Source organism: Benincasa hispida, chromosome 3 (assembly GCF_009727055.1).
Source record: "Benincasa hispida cultivar B227 chromosome 3, ASM972705v1, whole genome shotgun sequence".
Taxonomy (NCBI): Eukaryota; Viridiplantae; Streptophyta; class Magnoliopsida; order Cucurbitales; family Cucurbitaceae; genus Benincasa; species Benincasa hispida.
In genome coordinates, this window is record NC_052351.1 from 15,473,989 (window position 1) to 15,495,708 (window position 21,720).

A 21,720-nucleotide genomic window follows, 5' to 3' on the forward strand; every position below is an offset into this window, starting at 1 on the left:
GCCAAATTTTACAGACGTTTTGTCAAGGATTTCTCAAAAATAGCACGACCGCTGAATGTGTTGTTGGAAGCCAATAGGAAATTTGACTTTGATGATAATTGCCGCAACGCATTCATGATTTTAAAGAACGCACTGATGATTGCGCCCGTATTGATCGTGCCAGATTGGACACTTCCTTTTGAAGTAATGTGCAATGCGAGCGGGTATGCGATGGGAGCAGTGCTAGCACAGAAGAGAAAAACAATACTGCATCTCATCGCATATGCAAGTAAGACTTTAAACCCTGCTCAGACTAACTACACCACCACAAAAAAAGAGCTGCTTACGGTAATATCTACGTTGGAGAAATTCAGAGCATATCTGCTGGGAATAAAATTACTCATTCATACTGACCACTCAACGATAAAATATCTGATGACAAAGAAGGATGCAAAGCCGAGGTTGATTAAATGGGTTCTCCTCCTCCAGGAATTCGATATGGAAATAATTGATTGCAAGGGGACGGAGAACCAAGTTGCGAATCATTTATCCAGATTGGAAAATCTTGAGGTTGACCGCAATGAGTCAGAGGTGAGCGCAATGTTCCCAGACGAGCAACTATTTCGAATTGAAGAATTTCCATGGTACGCAGACATAGTCAATTATCTGGTTTGCAAGCAATTTTCCGAAGAGTATACCGACCACTAAAAGAGGAGGCTCAAACATGAATGCAGATATTATTATTGGGATGAGCCAAATCTATATAAGAGGGGGTTGAACCAGATTATGCGACTATGTGTACCGGATACTGCTCATTAATGCATATTATCGCAATGTCATGATTCACCATATGGCGGACACTTTGAAGGGCAGCGCATCGCAACAAAAGTATTACAAAGTGTGTTCTATTGGCCAACACTATTTAAGGATGCTAGAGACTACGTGATGAAGTGTGACCGGTGCCAGCGCATGGGTAACATTTCATGGAAACATGCGATGCCCATGAACGTCATTTTAGAACTAGAGTTGTTCGACGTCTGGGGTATTGATTTCATGGGACCATTCCTACCTTCGAATGGTCACAAGTATATTCTGTTAGCCATCGACTACGTGTCCACGTGAGGTTAGAGCAGGTTAGTGCGCCGCAAGTGGTGCGACTCTTTGTGGTCTTACCAAATTGCCTGAAGGAAAAAATGATTTTCAGCGTTATTTGACATCCACGTGCCTAATAAGTGACGAGGCTCCACTTTGTCATTACTCTAATCAAAAATCTGTGCTGAAATATAATATTCTCCATCAACAGTTGGCCACCGATACATCCAAAGACGAACAAGTCAGGCTTTGATAGTGTTCCAAACGAGAAATTAGATGATATTGTGAGAATGGTTTAAAGCTCTTAGCGAAGATTGGACTCGCAACAATGATTGTGACGAGCGTTGTGGGCAGAACTGCCTATAAAACACCGATAGGTAGGCAACTGTCTCTGTATGCAGTTGGTAAGTTGGTAAAGCATATCATTTGCCATTGAAGCTCGATGAGCACACAAGTGCCTGTGGCTAGGGCAGTCGAAGAGTCGTTAACTCTCGATTTGAAAAAGACACGTAGCGGGACGCAAGAAAACTACAACTGATCGAGCTTGATAAGTGGAGAATGCAAGCTTATGAAAATGCCAAAATATACAAAGAACGAGCAAAACATTGGCATGACAGCTGACTATGCGGTAAAAATCTCCACGTCGGACAAAAGGTCTTACTCTTCAATTCACGGTTACGGATTTTTCCTGGCAAGTTAAAGTCGCGCTGGTCCGGACCCTTTATAATTAAAGAAATATTCCCGCATGGTGTGGTTGAGTTGATTACTGAAGAAGGGACCTGTACATTCAAGGTTAATGGGCAAAGAGACAAGGCATATTGTGGGGGTGATTTTCTTCGAGAAAAGACCTCGATAGACCTGAGAAATCCGGAGTGAAGGAAAATGGAGTGGCCTCTACGCTAGCATGTGACAGAAAATCATCTGGGGCGCAAGTCTTTTAGAGTATCCTTTTGCTTACTTACGATTCATGAACTCTCACTACTATGATGTTTCAATTATCATTTATCTATATGTATTTTACTTCTTTAAAAAAAAGAAAAGATAGAGAGAAAAATTTTGTTAACTTTGTTTTGTTTTGTTTTGTTTTTAATTATTTGACCCTCTCGATGTTTTCTTTGCAAACGGTCGAGGTAAACGGCGGAGGCACTACACAAGATACAACTACTTTATTTCGTCACCGCAATGCAAAGAAAGGAGGTCACTGCAAAGCAGGATGTGTCAACAACTAATGTGGGCGAAAATGCAAATTTGGGGGTCGTATTTTTCCTTGACTTTATTCCAAATCCTGCATTATCGCATCACATTTTAATTTTGAAAATTTTATCACCGCATCCTCTTTGGTTACCGTAATCATTTAACAATGATCAATTTAGTAAGTCACCTCATGCTTTCTCTTTGCCAATTATGATTTCAATGATGAAACACATGCTTCTGTTTTTTCGTGTACACTAGAGTCAAATTAATTTTAGGACAGTTACCTCATGAAATATTTCTAGAAGTTAGTGGTTTGCTAGTTTTTTTTCTTACCCTTTACTAAGCTTTTTAAGAACATCGCATGACTTCTTTCAATCTTTTGGCAATGAGGATATTGACGCATTTTAAATTTGGGGGTAAGGTATTTATTTTCGACCTTGCTGTTTTTAGCTCTTCAAAAAAAAAAAAAATCATAACGTTGCGATCAGATCCTACTCGTAGTTGGATGTCCGCATGACATACGTGGGGGCAAGCCAAAACGAAGGTAGGAATCGTGATCAACGCATAAATAAAGTGATCGCAACTCCACTGCCAAATAAGCATGAGTTTAGACTGAGAAAAAGGCGCCCTGCTCGTAGTTGGATGTTCATATGCTGTCTCTTATACACATCTAGATGTGTATAAGAGACAGGCTCGTAGTTGGATGTCTGCATGACACCCGTGGGGGCAAGCCAAAACGAAGGCAAGGCACTTAGACTGTCTCTTATACACATCTAGATGTGTATAAGAGACAGAACTTGCAGTCACTAAATTTTAGAAATATTTTAAGAAGAGGCTTGTATAAGAATTAAGAAAATTTTGGTGTATAGGATTTGAATGAGGCATCCTTGAGAAATCTAGGAAAAGAGATTGTGGTTGGCTTGCTAAAGGAAATCTTTAGCTTATGCTTGAGGATAAGCATTGTTTAAATTTGGGGTGTGATAACGGGTAAAAATGCACGTTATTATAGTACTAAGTTATTAAACAATGCAGGTTTGCGTTGATAAAATATACAAGATTGCGTCCAAAAAGCATTAAGTTCATAACATTGCGGTCGCATGCATTCATCGCATGAAAACAGTTAACTTTTGTATTTTTGTGCAGAATATGCATTGACACAAGGCGAAAAATGCGATCACAAGAAATCAACGGTCGAGCGCAGCGTTACCGCAAGGCTTTGCGGTGATTTGTGCTCGCAAATATCTGCTCAAGAAGGATTGCCGCATAGAGCTGGCACAACTTGGTGGGCGCATCTGGGTGAAAAGCATAATAAATCACGATGGGACAGAAAGCTGATGACGGTCGATTCCGAATTAAGTTGACAAGCCGCTAACGAACTACTATAGCAAGTACACTCAACTTTTCGGTGACAAATATTTGGCGTATCAGATAGAGAATTAATGCCATCTCATCAGTGCAATCATAAGAGAGAAGAAGCCTTTCACCCTGAAGCTCTATAAATACCAAAGGCAACCTTCAGAGAAGAGGTTCGTCTAGTTCGACAGTTAGATAATTTTCTCCAGAGTTAGAAGTAGCCTTATTCTTGGTTTTCTTTTATTTTGAAGGCGGAAGCGAGAGAAGCGAGATTGTGCCGAGAGATCGTTCCGGTGAACTTGAAAGAGTGTCAGAAGCGTCGAGATCAGAGAGAGGGCCAATTCCTGCAGAAGCAGGAATATCTTTTGAATATAATAGAGTTAACAGTGTAAAAGCCTTGGGAAGCAAGGGATTGCTACCAGGCTCTCTATTCTTATCTTCCATTGTCATTTTATACTTAAACTTATCTATAGAAATGGAATTTACTTCTTTATATCTTTTAACTCTCTGTTTATTATGCATGAGTAGTTAAATCTATCGAATGGGTTGAGAAGCACTTAGCTAGCATAACTGGGGATCTTGTGCGATTGTCTTGTATTATGTATGCATCATTCATCCATTAGAGATACTCGGGAGGGTAGTCTAAGGACAGAATCTAGATTTGGAAAATTCAGGTTAGAATCTAGGCTCGGAAGAGTCAGATTAGAACGCATAATCAAGAGATAAGAGCTTACGAATAAGCACTATTTGCTATTAACGCATCGCATGCATCCTAGAGATAGGTTATGATTGTATGCGGTCACCTTGTCTCTGTGTGCATCTCGCATCATCGCATAGGCAAAAAGTAGAGACTTAGGAAGAAGCTCTATGGACATTATCGCATTCATCGCATGCGTCCTAGAACTAGGAGCATCGCATTTGCATTGGAAAATGATTTGCTGTTGCATGAGTGTAGCATGATCGATAGTTTGACGTATTCCTAGGAAACGCTAGCTAAAAGACCTTTTCAACTCGTTCCTCCGCATACTCAGTGTATCTACCGCATAATCAATCTTTTCTTAAATCCACCGCATACTTTTTATACTGTAAACAACAACACAAAATAACTCTTTGATTCATTGGTTACCGTAAAGTCTTCTTAAAAATTATCACCGCATACCGTTTTCTCTAGTTCCTGAGTTCAACCCTGGACTTACCAGGAAATTCAGTGGATTTACACTTGGATTCTGCTGAGAAAACTTGTTGCTCAATACATTCCCATCACCGCAATTCATTTCATTAATTTCACCACATAAAATAACGCATCAAGCAACACTAGGCAATTGACTAATTAATGTGCTTATGGAGATGAGGTTAAAAGCAAATGTAGGGATGTAAAGAACATTGGTCAATGTAATGTACTGATTGAGGCAAATATCTCCATGAATGCTATACTGACTCGTGGCAAAGTCACAGACATACCAGTAACAGTGCATAAATTATGAAAATATTCCCAAGAGCATCAAATATGAGAAGAAACTCCAAAGTGTAGGATCCAACTATCAGCCATAGAATCAAAAGGTAAAACAGAGAGACAAATACTTGCCACACATAATGAAAAAGATTTAGAAGAGGCAGCTTTGCTAAAGTGACTTTGTATGAGAGCCAAAATGCTTTGACATTGGTTATTATTGATCGTAGACAACAAATCAACAGAGGTAGAAATAGAGGAATTAACCATTGTAAAAACATAGGAATCACTTGATTTATTTGATAGAGCTGAGGAAGAAAATGACTGCTGATTATTCTGCTCATAATAACCAGATGGATAACCGTGCAATTTATAACATTTGTCACGTGTATGGCCCGAAATATTCCAGTGGGTACAAACAGGGCAATCACAACGCTTGTTCTGTCCAGAAGTATTCTAAGATTTCAAAGACGGATTATTTGATGAAGATGAATTTCGAACAACAAACATAACAGGATTTTGAGCCAGAGTATTAGGAATAGGAATAGAGCATTATTCAGCCTCTTGAGAAACAAGTGTGCATGCCTTGTTGATTGTAGGTTTTGGCTCCATTAAGAGGATTTGAGTACGAAGTTGAGTAAATGATTCATTCAAACCCATCAAAAAACACATCACATATTCATTTTGATAATAATCCATCAAACCTTGAATATCACTGCAAGAATATTTATGGCAAGTACAGAAAGGGTGATATGATGCCAACTCGTGTCACAATGCCTTTAGATGAGTAAAATAGGTAGTTACAAATTGTTGATCTTGTGCCAAATTAGATAGATCGCGACAAAATTAAAAAATTCGAGGAGATTTTTCCATTATTAATGCTCTTGTAATTCCTTCTATATATCTCGAGCATTGTCAAAATAGAGAATGCTTGCAGAGATTTCTTTCAAAATCGAGTTTAGAGTCCAAGCAATAACAATATGATTACATGTGATCCATGAGTGATACTGAGAAGATGTTGGGATGTATGCCCTAAAACCTCATAGTTAATATGTTATTTGAAATAATGGTTGATTATTTTTTATATGCAATTATCCACTAAAGAAAGATCCAAAGTTGTTTTATGAAACCTGAATAGTATGTGGTAGACATAAAGGTGGATCATGTTCAAGTAATAAGCTAAATGGTTTGCAGTATATGGATAAGATTTGATAACTTATCCTGGTGACACTACGCATACGACCCACTTTGTAATTGTTACAAGAGTTGTAAAGTGTAAACCCCGAACCCTATTTTCCCTACTTAAGTACGTAGGATGATGAAGATTAAGTTTAAGAAAACATTATGTGGTAAGGAAAAGGCTTGAAAATGATAAGGGAAAGGGAAATATTCTAAAAGTTGAAGCATAGATCTCCCAAGTAAGTTTTTGCTTGTGCGCCTAGAAGGAAGAAGGAAATTTTCCTAAGTGTGAAACCTTGCGTTGAGGGCTAAGGTTGGTGCATTAACCATGTGTAACTACGGTGGGAAGGTGTGGCACAAGGCATGCGCTGATGGGGGCAAGGTTTATGCGTGCACGAGTTAGCAAAGATCAAAAGGGATGTCATGCGGTGAGCATTGGCCTATGCGTCAATAGTGGGACATGGACACGCGCATGGACAAGGATGCTATAGGCAATGCGATTGTGCGTGTGATAGCTTGAACGACCAGGCAAAGGCGCTGGTGGATGTGCGTGCAAAGGCAGGTTGACGCAAGACGTTGCGTGAGTGTGGGCGCTTGGTTGCACGCGTGGGGTTGCGTGAGTATGCACGCAAGGCATTAAGCGCAAGGCGCTAGGTGTGCGTTGAGGCGCTCGACTGCGTTAAGGAGATGTACGATGCTAAGGCCGGTGCGCTATGCGATGATAAGGCCAGAAGGCTATGCGATGGCAAGGCTGATGAGCTATGCAATGCCGAGGCTAGTGGGCTATGCGTTGAGGATTGCTATGCGTTAGTGAGGTGGTGTTGAGCATGCATTGAGAACTTCATCAAGGACACATGGGGGAATGTTGGATGTATGGGGATGACTGTTGAAACAACCATGTGCCCAACCTAGGTCATATGCATTAATGAGAGGAGTCTTGGAGGACAAGGTTAGGTTGACAACACAATGGAGTACGTGGCTTAATCAAATGAAGCACCAGACAAACCTAGAAGGAGGTGGACACATATTAGGGCATGCAATGGAAGCCTATACGTTGGACATGGCATGAGAAGGACATCTCAAGCTCATGCAAGTAAGTGGTGTCACGAACCCTTCTGCTGGACATTGCATGGTGCTGACATTTAGGATTTTCATGCATTACATGTGGCATGCATTGAAGGCTTGTAGTTAATGACCAAGAAGCTTCCTTAAAGCCTATAAATACCCCAACAAGTTTTCATTTAATCTAACAACACATTTTCCTTCAAAAGAGTCTCAAAAGAATGTTTGAGGGAAAATTAAGGTTTTTGGAGGAAGGTCATGCATTAACCATGAGAGGGTTGCATTGATCAAGTGTTGTCCAGGGATCCTAAAGGTGCTGTCATGCGTTCAACAGCTTAAGAGAGGCCTGCCTTGCATCCAACTACTGTCAAAGGTGTCCAAGAGCCTAGTTTCATACCAGTACGAGTTGGTAAGCTAAGTTTAAGGCCAATAAGGTACTCTAAGGTTATTCTAACCCTAACCATGGGATTCTAAGCTGACTAATGAACTAGTTCGGGCTTAGAAATTGAGAAGGAACCAGAGGAAACCAAGGAACTTGCAAAAAGAATAAAGTTCCTGTGATTAAACCGTGAGTGGTATTCTTTTAAGGAATTTAAGCATGTCCTTTAGATTCTATGTTTTGTTGTAGCTTGAGTAGCCTAAACGAGAATGAGAATATAAGGCCCAAGATGGTCAGGAGGCCATGAGACCTAGTTCCTAAACCTGTGGCAGAACCTCACAGGATGGTCAGGGGGCCATGAGGCCTAGTTCCTGAGCTTGTGGAAGGAATCCTTGAGTGGGATGGTCAGAAGGCCGACAAACCTAGTTTCTGAGCCCATAAAAGAGGGATCTATGTGCACATAGGATATAAATATAGAAATATTATGAGAAATGAGTTTGACTATCTACCATGCGTGTAGGTAGAGCAGAAAATAGACTCGTTCGAGTAGAAGGTTTGTGTAGTAACCTCGTGTTAGGATATGCTTATATGTTGGTAAGTTGAAAGAGATTTTTAATACTGTTGCCAATCACTAAGCTTAAGGCTCACACTTTTCTCTTATGTTTTCCTTTGGAGGTAACAGAAGAGTCCAAGTTGCTGCAAGAAGTCGAGGTCTGCCACGAGCTAGAATGTTATATATAAGTTGTATACAAGATTGGGCAAATAGTTGTAAAAACTCTATTGCAATTTGTATAAAGTGATGATTTTCAAATGCAATGTATTTTCAATTGTTTTTTAAATCCCGATCTAAATTAGGTTAAGGTAATTAGAGAAGTTTCAAGCAATAGATATCACAAAAGAGTGGTATCTGCCATTTTTACACCTTCTTTTGGGTTTCAAAGGTGAACTCGGGAGGAGGTGTGACATAAAGTGTTACAAGCGATTTAATCCTAATCATTCATGTGGAGACATACGAGTGGGGGTATCATATATAAAGAGTTTGTATAAGACCGGACCACAAAATGATTAATCCTCTTTATAACATTGTTGACTGAAGAGTTTAATATTTCATAGGATGACCATAGGTGAACCGATCTTGATTCTAAGTGAGTTATGAACTCCTGTCTATAAGGGTAGTCCTTTGATCTGTGTGGGTGAGAGTGATCAGATTCATCGACTCAATAAGCCTACAATTTTGGGGATTTGTCCATATAGGGAGCTGAGAATATAGCTACACAAGATGAAATTCTTTTCGTCTGTAAGATGAGTAGATGAATTACTTCCTTAAGTGCCGACTCTGGGTCTTGAACAATGGGGTCTCTCCCTCTCACTAGCGAGAGGGTTTTGTTTATGCTAGGACCGTAAATAGGTTGTTCATTGGAAAATTGCATTGACTATCAAATTAATATTATATTAAAATTCATGTCATCCACTTTTAAAATATTGTGGGTATGACAATAAATTAAAAAATGGTTAACTATCTAAAATAACGTTATATTTTAACTAAAATTACATTATTAGATTTTATTTTTTATTTTTACATATTAAACTACCCTCATTATTAAATCTAGATCGATCTTCTCCAACATTTTTTTTCTTCTACGTATGAAGCTTCAACTCTCTGCAAAAACAAGCCCTAAAATCATGTTCAAGATTTTTTTATTCACAAATTTTCTCGTTCACGATTGCACTCGTTCATGATTCACAAAATAAGCTGATCTCGATTTGATATTGATTTCATTTTCGTTAGTTGGAGATTTCTTAAAGTTGATCTCTCTATTTTACGTTTGTGTTCGATTTTTTGGTTGAAGTTCGTCCGTTCTCTCATTCCGATTGGTCTCACGCTAACAACTTTGATTTCAAAATCAGCCTTTTTCTAGTTTCGATTTCGTTAGTTAGAGATTTCTTAAAGCCGATTTCTTTATTTTCAATGGTTTTTGTTCGATTTTTTTGCTTGAAGATTCTTCGTACATTATTGTTTTTTCTTGTTTTCATAATCAATTTTGTGTTTAAGTTTATGTTTGATTTATTTGTTTGAGATCAATAAGTTTGTTCGATTATTTTCTTGAAGTTCATCCTCATTTATAGTTTGATTTCTTATTTTCAAAATCAATTTTGTATCCGATTTTTGTGTTCAGTTTGTTCAATTTTGTGTTCACTTTTGTTTCGACTATATTCCTCAATGGCATTAATACTTGAAATATAATTTGATGTAAGTAATCCTATATCTTTCTCCAGTTCGGTGTTGTATGTGTAGTGAGGTGACAATAATAAGGACGTCAATAATCTTTTTCTTTGATCATTATTCTCCATTAATTTTTAGTAGAAGCTTCTTAAGTGTTTTGGGTTTCAAGTGATTCTCCCTAGAAATGTTAAGAAGTTCATACTTCAAATACCATGTAACCATTCGTTCAAAGGCAACATACAAATCTTGTTACCAAATGCTCTTAAGGCTATAACCGTATGCTTTGGCTAAAATGGAATAGGAGTCTTTGAAAGACTTGATGGGAAATGTTGAGCTTTAGGAACTAATTGGTTAAATAAGATTATTCAGTACAAGACTATTAAGCATGATAGATGCATATTATTGCAAGTTCGTCAGATAGGATACTATCAATATTTGAATCGAAGCTACAAAGAAGGATAGAGGAGTATTCTATTAAGCATGATTTTGAGATTTTTGTGGTTTTTGGGTTGATTTGCTTAGAATTTGAGCTGTAAAGGTAAAAATAGTTTAGACTTGATTGAGGAAGGTGACAATGATGATTCTTTTGTGTTCTCTTTCCATGTCAATTTTTTTATTCCATTGAGATTATTTGTATTTGATTGTCATTTGATTACTATTTGATTTTTAGATATTAAATATTTTGTGATTTATATTTTATTTTTATTTGATGATTGTTTGATTAATATCTGACTTCGGTCTAATTACCATCCTTCGTACTATGTGTGTGCGCGCGCGCGCGTGTAAGAGAGTTAAATCTTATACTTCTTTTTTGTATTTGCAGTATTTTGTAGTTATGGTTAAGCTTCCAATAGTCGTTTTCCATAATGGTCAATGGGATGATCGACAATACTATGTAGATTACCTGAATGGATGTCAAAGACATGGTGTGACCATCGTAGTTGACGGCTTTGTCGAGGTCGAAGATAGATCGAAAGAGTAAAGGTACATCAAGAGAGAATGTCAGAATACATGTAAATTTGATTTTGTTAATAAAAGAATATGTAAATTTGTTCCTATTTGAACAAATACATCGTGTGTATATAGTTGTTATTTGTTTTGATATAACTACAACAATGTATCGTTTTAGTACCTTTTTTTGTATATTAATGTATCATTTTAACCGTCTTTTAGTATATCACATATCAATCCAATAGTAATCATTCAACAATCAAATAAAAATTTATATCATTATATATCAGTATTAAATGGTAATCTGACAACAATCAATTAACAATTGTTATTATTGGTAATTAGATAACAATCAAAATCAAATAGCAATCAAACAACAATCAGTATCATTAATAATAATCATTGTCAAATAGTAATCAGATAGCGATTGGATAACAATCTGATAGTAATTATATGTCAATCAAATAACAATCAAATGGTATAGTAGAAGTTCATATGGAATTCTTGTTGACCTCTTTATCTCGAGTATTGTAAATCTTTGAATCTTTCTTCTTCTCCTCTTGTAGCAAAAGACAGTCCCAGCGAACTACCTTTCATTCTGATCGTGACTGAAAAAAGAAAGAAGAGAAAGAAGCGACTCTCCGGTCGTTCCCTTTTTCTTATTTCGACCAGTTACTGTCAGAACAATAACGTATTAGTATTGTACACTGTTTTTCTTTCAAATTCGGAATCCGCCAGCAAAAGATTCAAAAAAAAGATTTCGATTGTGATTTAAACAATTGGCGTTCTTTATTCCTATTCAACAACGTACGAATAGTTCCTTGATTTTGTATGACAATCAAAAGGCAATCACATGACAATATTAGAAAATACGATTAGAAACTACTAATTATGTGACAAAAAATGGAGATAATCAGATGTCAATCAAATGGCAATATTAGAAACCGTTAAATGTGAGATAAAAATAGAAGATAATCAAATGAAAATCAAAAGGAAATCAGATGGCAATATTAGAAACTACTAACTAATTGACAAAAAAATATAAGATAATATAAGAAACACAAAAGAAATGCAAGGTAATCAAATGATAAACAGAAGGTAGTCGATAATTCCTCAGTAATTAATTAAAAGAAATAAAAGTAAAAGAGGAAAAGAGAAAAGAACAAAAGTTCAAGTCATTAAAAGTGAAGTGAAAATCAAATAATAATCTATATAATTAGCAACTAGCATCATATTGTAATCAAACAACAATCAAATAACAATTTATATAATTAGCAATCGTATAGCAATCAATATCAAATAAAAATCAGATAGCAATCACATAGCAACCAAATAGGAATCAAATTCCATCCAGTCAGTGAATCGGTGAGGACATTTTTGACTTTTCAATTTTAACGCCTCATTTAAATTGAGATGGGTTGATTGATTTTGCTATTTTTGCAAAAGTTATATTGCGTGGATATGGGCCTAATTTTTATAACTTATTTTGACATGTTTGTAACTGGCCCTTGTTTATTAGATGATCTGTGGGACTTAATTAGATGTAATTATAGGGGTAAACAATAATTTTGACTTAATTGTAATTATGAGCAACTCGTGAAGGGTCGATTCACTATCGATTGTTTATATCCGTGGATACAAGAATATATCTATAGTGCTTTAATGGAGTGACATGCAGTTAATGAATGCTTAATTTAATTAAAGAGATTAATTAATTAATCTCATATTATTGAAACTTCTAATATGTAGGACATTAGGTCCCCTTGCTAGCACACTAAGGATAAAAACAAGAATTATCTAATTTTAGATTAATTTGAATTGTTCAAATTAAATAGAGAATGAATTGTATGAGATACAATTAATATAATGTATATATATACGTTATGATATAATGTTAATTTTGAATGAGATTCAAAATTATATTTTATTTTATGAAAGAGATAAATATTTGAATAAAATTCAAATATTATTTATATGAATGAGATTCCTATAAAACTATATGTTAAATTTAATATGAATAAAATTCATATAAAAATTATAGGTTACGTGAGAGAAATAAATATTTAAATAAGATTCAAATATTATTTGTATGAATGAGGTTCCTATAAAATTATAGGTTAAAATTAATATGAATGAGATTCATATTAAAACTATAGGTTATATAAGAGAAGTAAATATTTGAATAAAATTCAAATATTATTTATATGTCTGAGATTTATATAAATCTATAGGTTAAATTAATATAAATGAGAGGTTATGTGAGAGGATATTATTTAAATATGATTTCAATTAAATATATGATAATTAATTAATTAATATTTATTTAATTATATATTAAATTTGATTATATAACATATTAGTGGAAGAGAGTTGTAACTCCTCCTCCAACCCATTCTTTCCTACTCTTACACTACCACAAATTTAGCCTTTCTTGATGCACAAAATTTTTGTTTTCTTGATGGTCATAGGAAAAGAGCATCAAGAAAAATACCTTTCTTGAGACGATAAACTTTAATATTTAACTTGACGTGCCTGTACGTCAAGAAAAATATATTTTTTGACACAAAAATACATAAAATTTGTCAAAATTGTGAATTCTCGGTTTTTGGATTCTTTGATGGTAAAAAAACGTATTTCTTGATGGATAATGACCATAAAAAAAGAAGCATTACTTGACAGACACGAATCATAAAAACAAATATTTAATTTGCGTGCAATTGAATTTTGGAGCTCGGATGTAGTCTTTCTTGACGGACAATGCCCATAAAAAAAAATGGTCTTTCGTCGACTGACATTGACCATCAAGAATAGAATAAAACAACGTCATTTTCGTCTAGGATTTTCTTAACGGTCATTGGCTATCAAGATAGAGTTAGTCGTTGATGGCCTTGGAAAAGCCCGAAACAACGTCGTTTTGGCTCTTGTCCTAACAAAAACGATTTAGGTATATTTTTCTCCCCCAAGTCTTCAAGAAATTCGCATGTGAACACCCTAATCTTGTCGTGAACATAAGCCTACTGCCGATCGACTACTATTGCCGCTTGAAGCTCGATTGTTGCCACTGCCGCTGTGAAGATCGACTACTACCGACGCTATCGTGACCTATTACCGTGACCGTGAAGATTGACTGCGGCCCAAAATGACTGTTGTCGCCTGCTGGCCTGTAACACCCAAATTTCAGGCAATTTTAGTTTAATTATCTTTATTTATTTGGTTTATTTCCTTCTAATTTTGTAGTTTGGAGCCAAAATTTAATTAATTTGAAAGAGATTATTGGTTTATTGTTTTGAATTTGATAAATATATTAAGAGGATTTGGAATCCAAGAAGAGAGAAAAAAGTTGACTTTGACCCGTCAAAGTCAAAATTAGGTTACAAAAATTTTGGTTGTATATACATAATTATGCCTTTTCTCACAACTATCTCTCTTTCTCTAATCAATCTCTATCTAGTAGCTCACAAAGCCGACATCACGACTTCCTTATCCAACTAGCAGGCATCACCGTTGTACTTTGTAAATGTCATTTCAAAAGTACTCATAGAATAGAAATCTTTTAAAATGCTAGACAAAAAATTGACTTCTAATAATGAAGTAGTGAATAGTGCGCTTGCCTAAATTGACTTCTAATGATTTTTTTACTCCAAGAATAATTTTGAAACCTTTCAGAAAGTTTAAAGGTAGTATTGCAAGTTGCAACATTTGAAAGAATAGGTATATTTTCTTAGTAAATGACAAAGTTCGAGAATTTTTTAAAAAAATTGAGCCTAAATTTTGATACACTTGGAAACCACATATAAGTTGAGGCTTTGCAGCATTCAAGAGGTGACCCTTATGGTAAAGGTTTTAGGTTTTAGGTGAAAATTTAACCTTTGCTCCTTGTCTTTCCATAAAAAGTGGTGTCAAACTCAATTCTGACACCATAATATATATATATATAGTTTGAGAATAATCTTGTGGTCCACCTTATGTAATAGGCTAATTATTGTAGTTGTTGTCTAATCTTTTGCTACACATAAAGGAAATAATGGCAAAAAAGAATCATATTTGTATGTGGTTGTCAACATACACCTTAAATTCGGCATATTTGTAGCTTGTTCCAAATCATAGTTGACGGTTATATGGGTTCAATTTTGCTGCTGATTTTCTATTGTATGATCGTGATTTTTCTACTGTTATGGTCACGTACCAGAGAACACTAAACCAAATTCAACTCATCAAAAGTAAGTCATATTTTGTTATTAAATTTCTCTGGGCCAAAATTTTAATTTTTTTCTAATTTGCTCACTAGATCATCCATGGATTCCAAGGTTGACAAACAAAATAATCACAAGATGCTTCTTCCATTCACGCCTCTCTACCTAAATTACAGTAAGACCTCTCCAAACTCCTTTTTTTCTACTTTTAACATAACTTGTACCTTTTTTATTTGATTTTCTTCATGGAAATTAACACATTGTCTCTACTTTCTCAAGCCCCATTTCGATTGACTTTCTAATTGTTTATATGTGCAACTTATTTAATTTATATTCTCCCTTTAATCTATGTTATTTTTCATTCATGAATTGTGATACTTTTGATGTTTAGTTTCTAAATTTTAAGTTTGAGATTAAAGCGTGGGAAGGGGATGACAAAAGTATAGTTTTTAAATTTAACCCTGAGTGTGAAATTGGTTTGAATTGAATTTTAAGGTTTGATGTTGAGTTTTGACATATTTATGGCGCATAGTTTCTAAATTTAAGTTTGAATATAAAATGTGTCTTGAAAGGGGGATGGGTGGGTGAGGGTGAGTGTTTAGATTTTATTTGAAGTTATTGAATATTACTATGTTTAAGTTTTATATTGAGTTTAAGATTGGTATGTAGGTAAATGCATAGTTATATTTAAGTTTTGTATTAATTATTTAGTAGCACTGTAACTATTTAAATTTGCACTTTGTAGATATCTCGGAGTTTATGTTCAAGCAAAGAAGTAGAGAATAATCAAGATGGTTTGTAAATATTATGTAATTGTAGATTCGTATTTTGAGGTTTATGTTTTATGGATATTATGTTATTGTAATTAACTTTGTGAAACTAAATAGTATGTTATGTAAGAAAATTGATTAAAAGTAAAAGTTGTTGTTTGGCGGGAGTTATTGATTTCTAGTTGTGCTACAAACTTTATATAAGTGATTTAGTGTATTTTATTGTTTGTGTATAAAATATAGGTTAGTTACCATGAGTTACTTCTTGAAATAAATAAAAATTTCAGATTGAAAGCTTGTTTAGGCCCGATTACAGGTTGCATATATGAGGGGTCCCAATGACTCAGTTTTCTTTTCTTTTCTTTTCTTTTTTTTTTTCAAACTGTTATAGTTGATGGGTAAAAACTATCGAGAAAAGTGTATAGTTGACATTAAAAAATCGTCAACACATGTTGATAGACAATAAAATAGTTTCCTTGATATGAAAAAAATGTTAACAAAAAGAGTTTTCTTGGCGGGTTTAAAAATAGTTGATGGACAAAAACATGTAAAAAAAAAATATTTTCTTGACCTTCGAAAAGTATCAAGAAGATTATTTTTCTTGACAATTTTTTCATATAGATGATGGGCAAAAAACGTCAAAGTACTCTTTCTTGATGGCCAAAATGTCAAGAAAAGGTTTTTGTGGCCTTTCTTGACCATCAAGAAAATCAGGCTTTCTTGATGTTGACTTTTTTGTTTTTTTTTTGCCATCAACGGAGACTTCTTTTGACATTTTTTGTCCATCAACAAAGGTCAAATTTGTAGTAGTGTCACATTAAGAAAACTTTATCTTCTTACTCAAGTTCTCTAAAAAATTTTCTCCCTTCCAAATAAGGATCCAACCATTCTTGATACTTGTCCGGAGAATAGTGAGGAAATCAAGTGGTAGTGTGTCTCACTCGATGTTTGTAAAAATTGGAAGAATTCTAGAGTTCGTGTCTGTTCATGAGATCGATGCAAGGAGAATATTTTGTTGAAGATAGTTTTCAAAAGGTATTCTTCTCATTGCCTAAAAGCATGTTGTATTTTGATATGTTTATCCTTTTTAGTTTATTCTCCAACTATCTCCACAATGGTATGATATTGTCCACTTTGGTATAAACTCTCATGGCGTTGCTTTTGGTACCACCCAAAAGGCCTCATACCAACGGAGACACTACAAGAAAAGGAGGCTCTCCCGACGTCTAAAACCACGGTCGGGAGATCCGTCTTCGAGAGAGAAGGTCTTGCCTGACTACATAAGAGTAGAGTCGGGAGTTCCATATATAATTCGTCCGGAGATATTTTTTTATCTCCCGATGGGTAGACAATATGCATCGAGAGTTAGCAATAACTCCCGACGACTGGACAGTATGTGTCGGGAGTTAGTCAAACCCCTGATGAGTTAAATAATTCGTTAGGAGTTTGTAAGAAACTCATGATGGATCTTCCGATGGCTCACGATAGCCATCGAGAGATAAGTTATAAAATCCCCAAATTAAAAAGGCAGGTCAGATCTGCCTTCTTCTTCATAACCCTATGTCCATCGACCAGACGAGAGAGAGCAATGCATCGTTCATCCGCCACCCCGCTGTTTGTCTGCCATTCGTCTTCCGTTACTGTTCGTCTTCAGCCACCATTCGTCTGCCGTTCGTCTTCCGTTGTAGTTCTTTCATAGTTGTTCATAGGTCTGTCATCCATTTGTCCGTCGTTCTGCCGTCGCCGTTCTTCATCCGTTCGTCGTCTTTGCCGGTTTTCATCTTCCGTCGGTAATGTCTTCTTGCTGTTTTTTTTTTTCTTTTTTTAGAAATTGAAATCTTAATTAAAACATTGTTTTTCTAATAACAATTGAAAGTTTACTCCATATGATAAAAATTAATTATTCCCATAGTATTATTTATATGAAAAATTTAGAATTCTCATCAGTTTTATTTTCTTTTTCAAATTACTTTTTCCATTTTCTCTTTGTCTTCTTCAAGTTATTATATTTTGTACGAATTAGAGACTTTTTATTGTATCCATTATAAGATCACCATAGCACAGAAAATTTAAATATTAGACTTTTTTTTTATTTTTTTATTTTTTTATTTTTTAATAATAGTGTACACTTTAGCCAATTGAACTATATTTGCTTTAGCTTTTACTATCACGATTTAATAAAACTGAAAGATTAACCATAGCTTTTTTCTTAGAAAAAAAAAAAGAAGAAAACCTTTTATCTAATTCAAAGTATTACTTAAAAAAAAACAAATAAAAAATTAAGGTAAAAGTATGTGTTTCTTTTCATCATTTGATTCTCCAAAACAACACATAGAGCCAAAAGTAATAAATATATTGGAATCTTTTTATTTCTTTCAATTTTGTTTGTCAGATTTAAATTGTCAAACACTTGCATTGAAAGTACCTTGCTTGTCAGAGTCACTAATATTAATGTGAGAATTCCTAATTTTTCATAGATGGAAGTAACATTCATGAGCTTAAATTTCAAAATCAAATAGCTATTAAGATACGTTTTTAAAAACAAAATCCTTTGTGCTAATTGTATCCCTCCATCAATTTTAATTGTTTTCAATGCATGGCGGATCTAATGATATGAACTTTCGACATTTTAGTTAATACAGATTATTGTTTTGGATTATGAGTTGGTCAGAAAAGGTTTATTTTTAATGATGAATAAAGAATGGACCAAACTAAGGAATAAGTTATCAATGGATTATAGAGAAGGAGTATCCCAATTTTTAGATGTGGCGAAGTTCATGTTAATGATTTCGGACGAGTAAGATGTCCATGCAAGAATTGTATGAATTCAATGTGGGAAAAATTAGATATTGTGGAGTGACATCTATTAGCAATGGAATAGCTTCTTCATACTGTGAATCGGTATATCATGGAGAGCCAGTTAATTTATCTAGAGGTTTTGAAAGTCATACAACTCATTCAATACACAATGTTGAAGTAAATAGTATAGAGGGTAATGTTGTTGAAGAAAATGAAAGTAAATAGTATAGAGGGTAGAGTTTGGTTATACTCATTTTGGAGTTGAACTTGGAGTTTTTGTGTCTTTGTGGATGTTTATGAAGTTTGAATGTTGTGGGATGGATTTGTTGGGATTGGTGTCCTAATTCTCTCGGTGTCTCGTTGTTTTGTAAAGATACACATTGTTCAATGAATAAAATAATTGTTATTTAATTCTGGCATTTACTCGTATTCAATAAACAAAACTCATTGGTTATCTTATGTGAACTTAAGCATGTATATGTGATATATATAAGTAGATTATGCCTTAAGTGATAACCTAAATAGGTCTGTAGTATAAGGATTAAGGTGGGATACCTGATCCTGGTGACACTACGGATACGATCCACTTTGTAGAGGTTTGCAAGTGTTGTAAACTACTACAGATGGTAGATCCTGACTATTCATGTGGAGACGTGGAGTGAGGGTGTCCTATACAAAGAGTTTGTATAAGACCTAGACTATGAGATGACTAGACTCTGTATATAACGCCGTTGATACTAGAGACTTACATCTCACCTAAACGACCATAGGTGACACAACCTCAATCCTGAGTGTTTTGGGAACTCTTGCCTTTGAGGGCGGTCCTTTGATTAGTATGGGTGAGAGTGGCCAGATTGCCAACTCAACATGGCTACCTTTTTGGGGACTTTTCTGATCTGGGAGCTGGGAACTCAATCCACAAGATAGAATTCACATCATTTCCCCAAGCAGGGATAAGTAGAGAGATTGCTCCCTTAAAGGCTGATTTGAGGCTTATAATAGTAGCCACAGTTTCTCTTTGGAAGAGAAGACTCAATCATAGTAGAACTATGACTTATGTTCATTAGAGGGATCAATGGTACTTAAGGAGACAAATATAACTAAGGGGCATAACGATTATTAGCCAGCTATACTTATGAGCGATCTGTGAAAGATTGTCGCACTACTGATTGGTTAAGATGGACACATAATATATCTGTGGTAAGGAGAGTTCAGCTGTCGGTTTTTAATGGAGTGTCTGATAGTTAACGGATAGTGGATTCCGTGACTAAAGAGTTTAGTCAATTATTCACGTACCGTTGGATCTTCGAGCTACAGGTCCATGAGGTCCCCTTGGTAGCTCTATGGATTCAGTTGAGATCAGTTCTTGATGTTGATTTGAAATGTTCAAATTGACAAGAGGTATTTTGATTATATATATGATATAATCGGTATGATGTATAAGATACATCTAATGTAGGGATTGATGTAGATGAGATTTACATTTAGTACCATGGAATAGAAAAAGAACTATGGTTTATATGTTTCATGAGATGAAATATTAAAACTATAGGTAATAAATATAATATGATAAGTTGGTTATCATTTATGTTTATAATGATATTAATTATTGGATAATTAATTCTTTTTCTTTTAAAATAACCAAAGTAGTGGGTGGTTATTGAATCATGGTAACCGTGAGTTAAAAGGAAAATGGTTTTTCTATTTTCAAAAAGAAGTTTTTTACAAAACGATTGAAAAAGTTTTGAGTTTTCTCTCTGCGCAAAAGAAACTCACGTAGTCGTCAAGTAAATACGGATTTACTAAATGAAGGCTGGGCGAGCTAAACGATCGTGTAGTGGCGAGCTAAACGATCACGCAGTATTTACTAAACGATCACATAGTTTTGCTAGACGATCACTTGCCCTAAATAGACGAACGTATAGAGTCTGTAGGCGACAGACCGAGCTAAACGATTGGCATAGCTTTTGCGTAGAAATATCGCTTAGCTTTATCTAAACGATTGGGCATCGACCTATACGATAGGTCTCTGCCATCTCCCACTTGCCCAGTCGTGTACGCGATCGGTATTTCCTCCTTTGTTTGCCTCATACCAAGTTCGAACAGAGTCCACCATCTGGATCTCAAACTGAGAATACCAAGATAGCCTTGTTGGTGGTGTTAGACTCAACTCGACACTGTCAAGTTTTCTGGAGGCCGTTCGTGGTGTTGTGGAGACGTTCGTGTTGCTGAGGAGTTCGTGACCGAGGAGATCGTTGAGGACGAGCGCAAAGTGTTCGTGGTGTGTTCGTTGTGGTGTTGTGGTCGTGTAGATCGAGCGTTCGTGGTCATTGTTGTTCGAGCGTTTATGTGCAACGGAGCGTGTAGACGCTTTTGCCATTGTTCGTATAGTTTGCCCTTTGTGCATTTGTTGTTGACGCCGTAATTTCTCTGTATGAATTATATAACCATTTGTTTGAAGTCAACTGTAAATATATTATTCATTCATGATTGTGATTTGGAATAATCTTGTTCTGCTGCTCATGGAAATCTCGGATCCGATTTCCTTCAGGGTTGAGTTTAGTTATAATTGTTTTGGGGGAAAGTTGAACTTTTTTGTGTGTTTATGGATGTTTATGAAGTTTGAACATTGTGGAGGTGTGTTGAGTTTGGTTATACTCATTTTGGAGTTGAACTTGGAACTTTTAGTTTGTTTATGGAAGTTTATGACATTTGCATGTTTTTGTTTTGTTGTGGGATGTTGTTCGGAGATAAGGTTGGAATGTTATTATTGGAGATGCTATGTTGGATATGTAGTATTCGAGATGTTGTTTTCATGTTCTTTCTTTTATGTATTTGTGAAGACATATTTCTTGACATTGTTTTCATGTTCTTTCTTTTATATATTTGTGAAGACATATTTCTTTCGTAAACTATCTTGTAACTTTTCTTTATTTTAGGTAATAAAGAATAATATGGACTTTGTTTGTTTGTTTTATTTCTTATGTGAATATGTTTGAGTTGCTTAATAATATTTTATAGGTTATTCAGATCAAATTAAGAAAAATTAAAAATTACTTTTTTTTTTAAAAGAATGACTATCTCGTCGTCGAGAG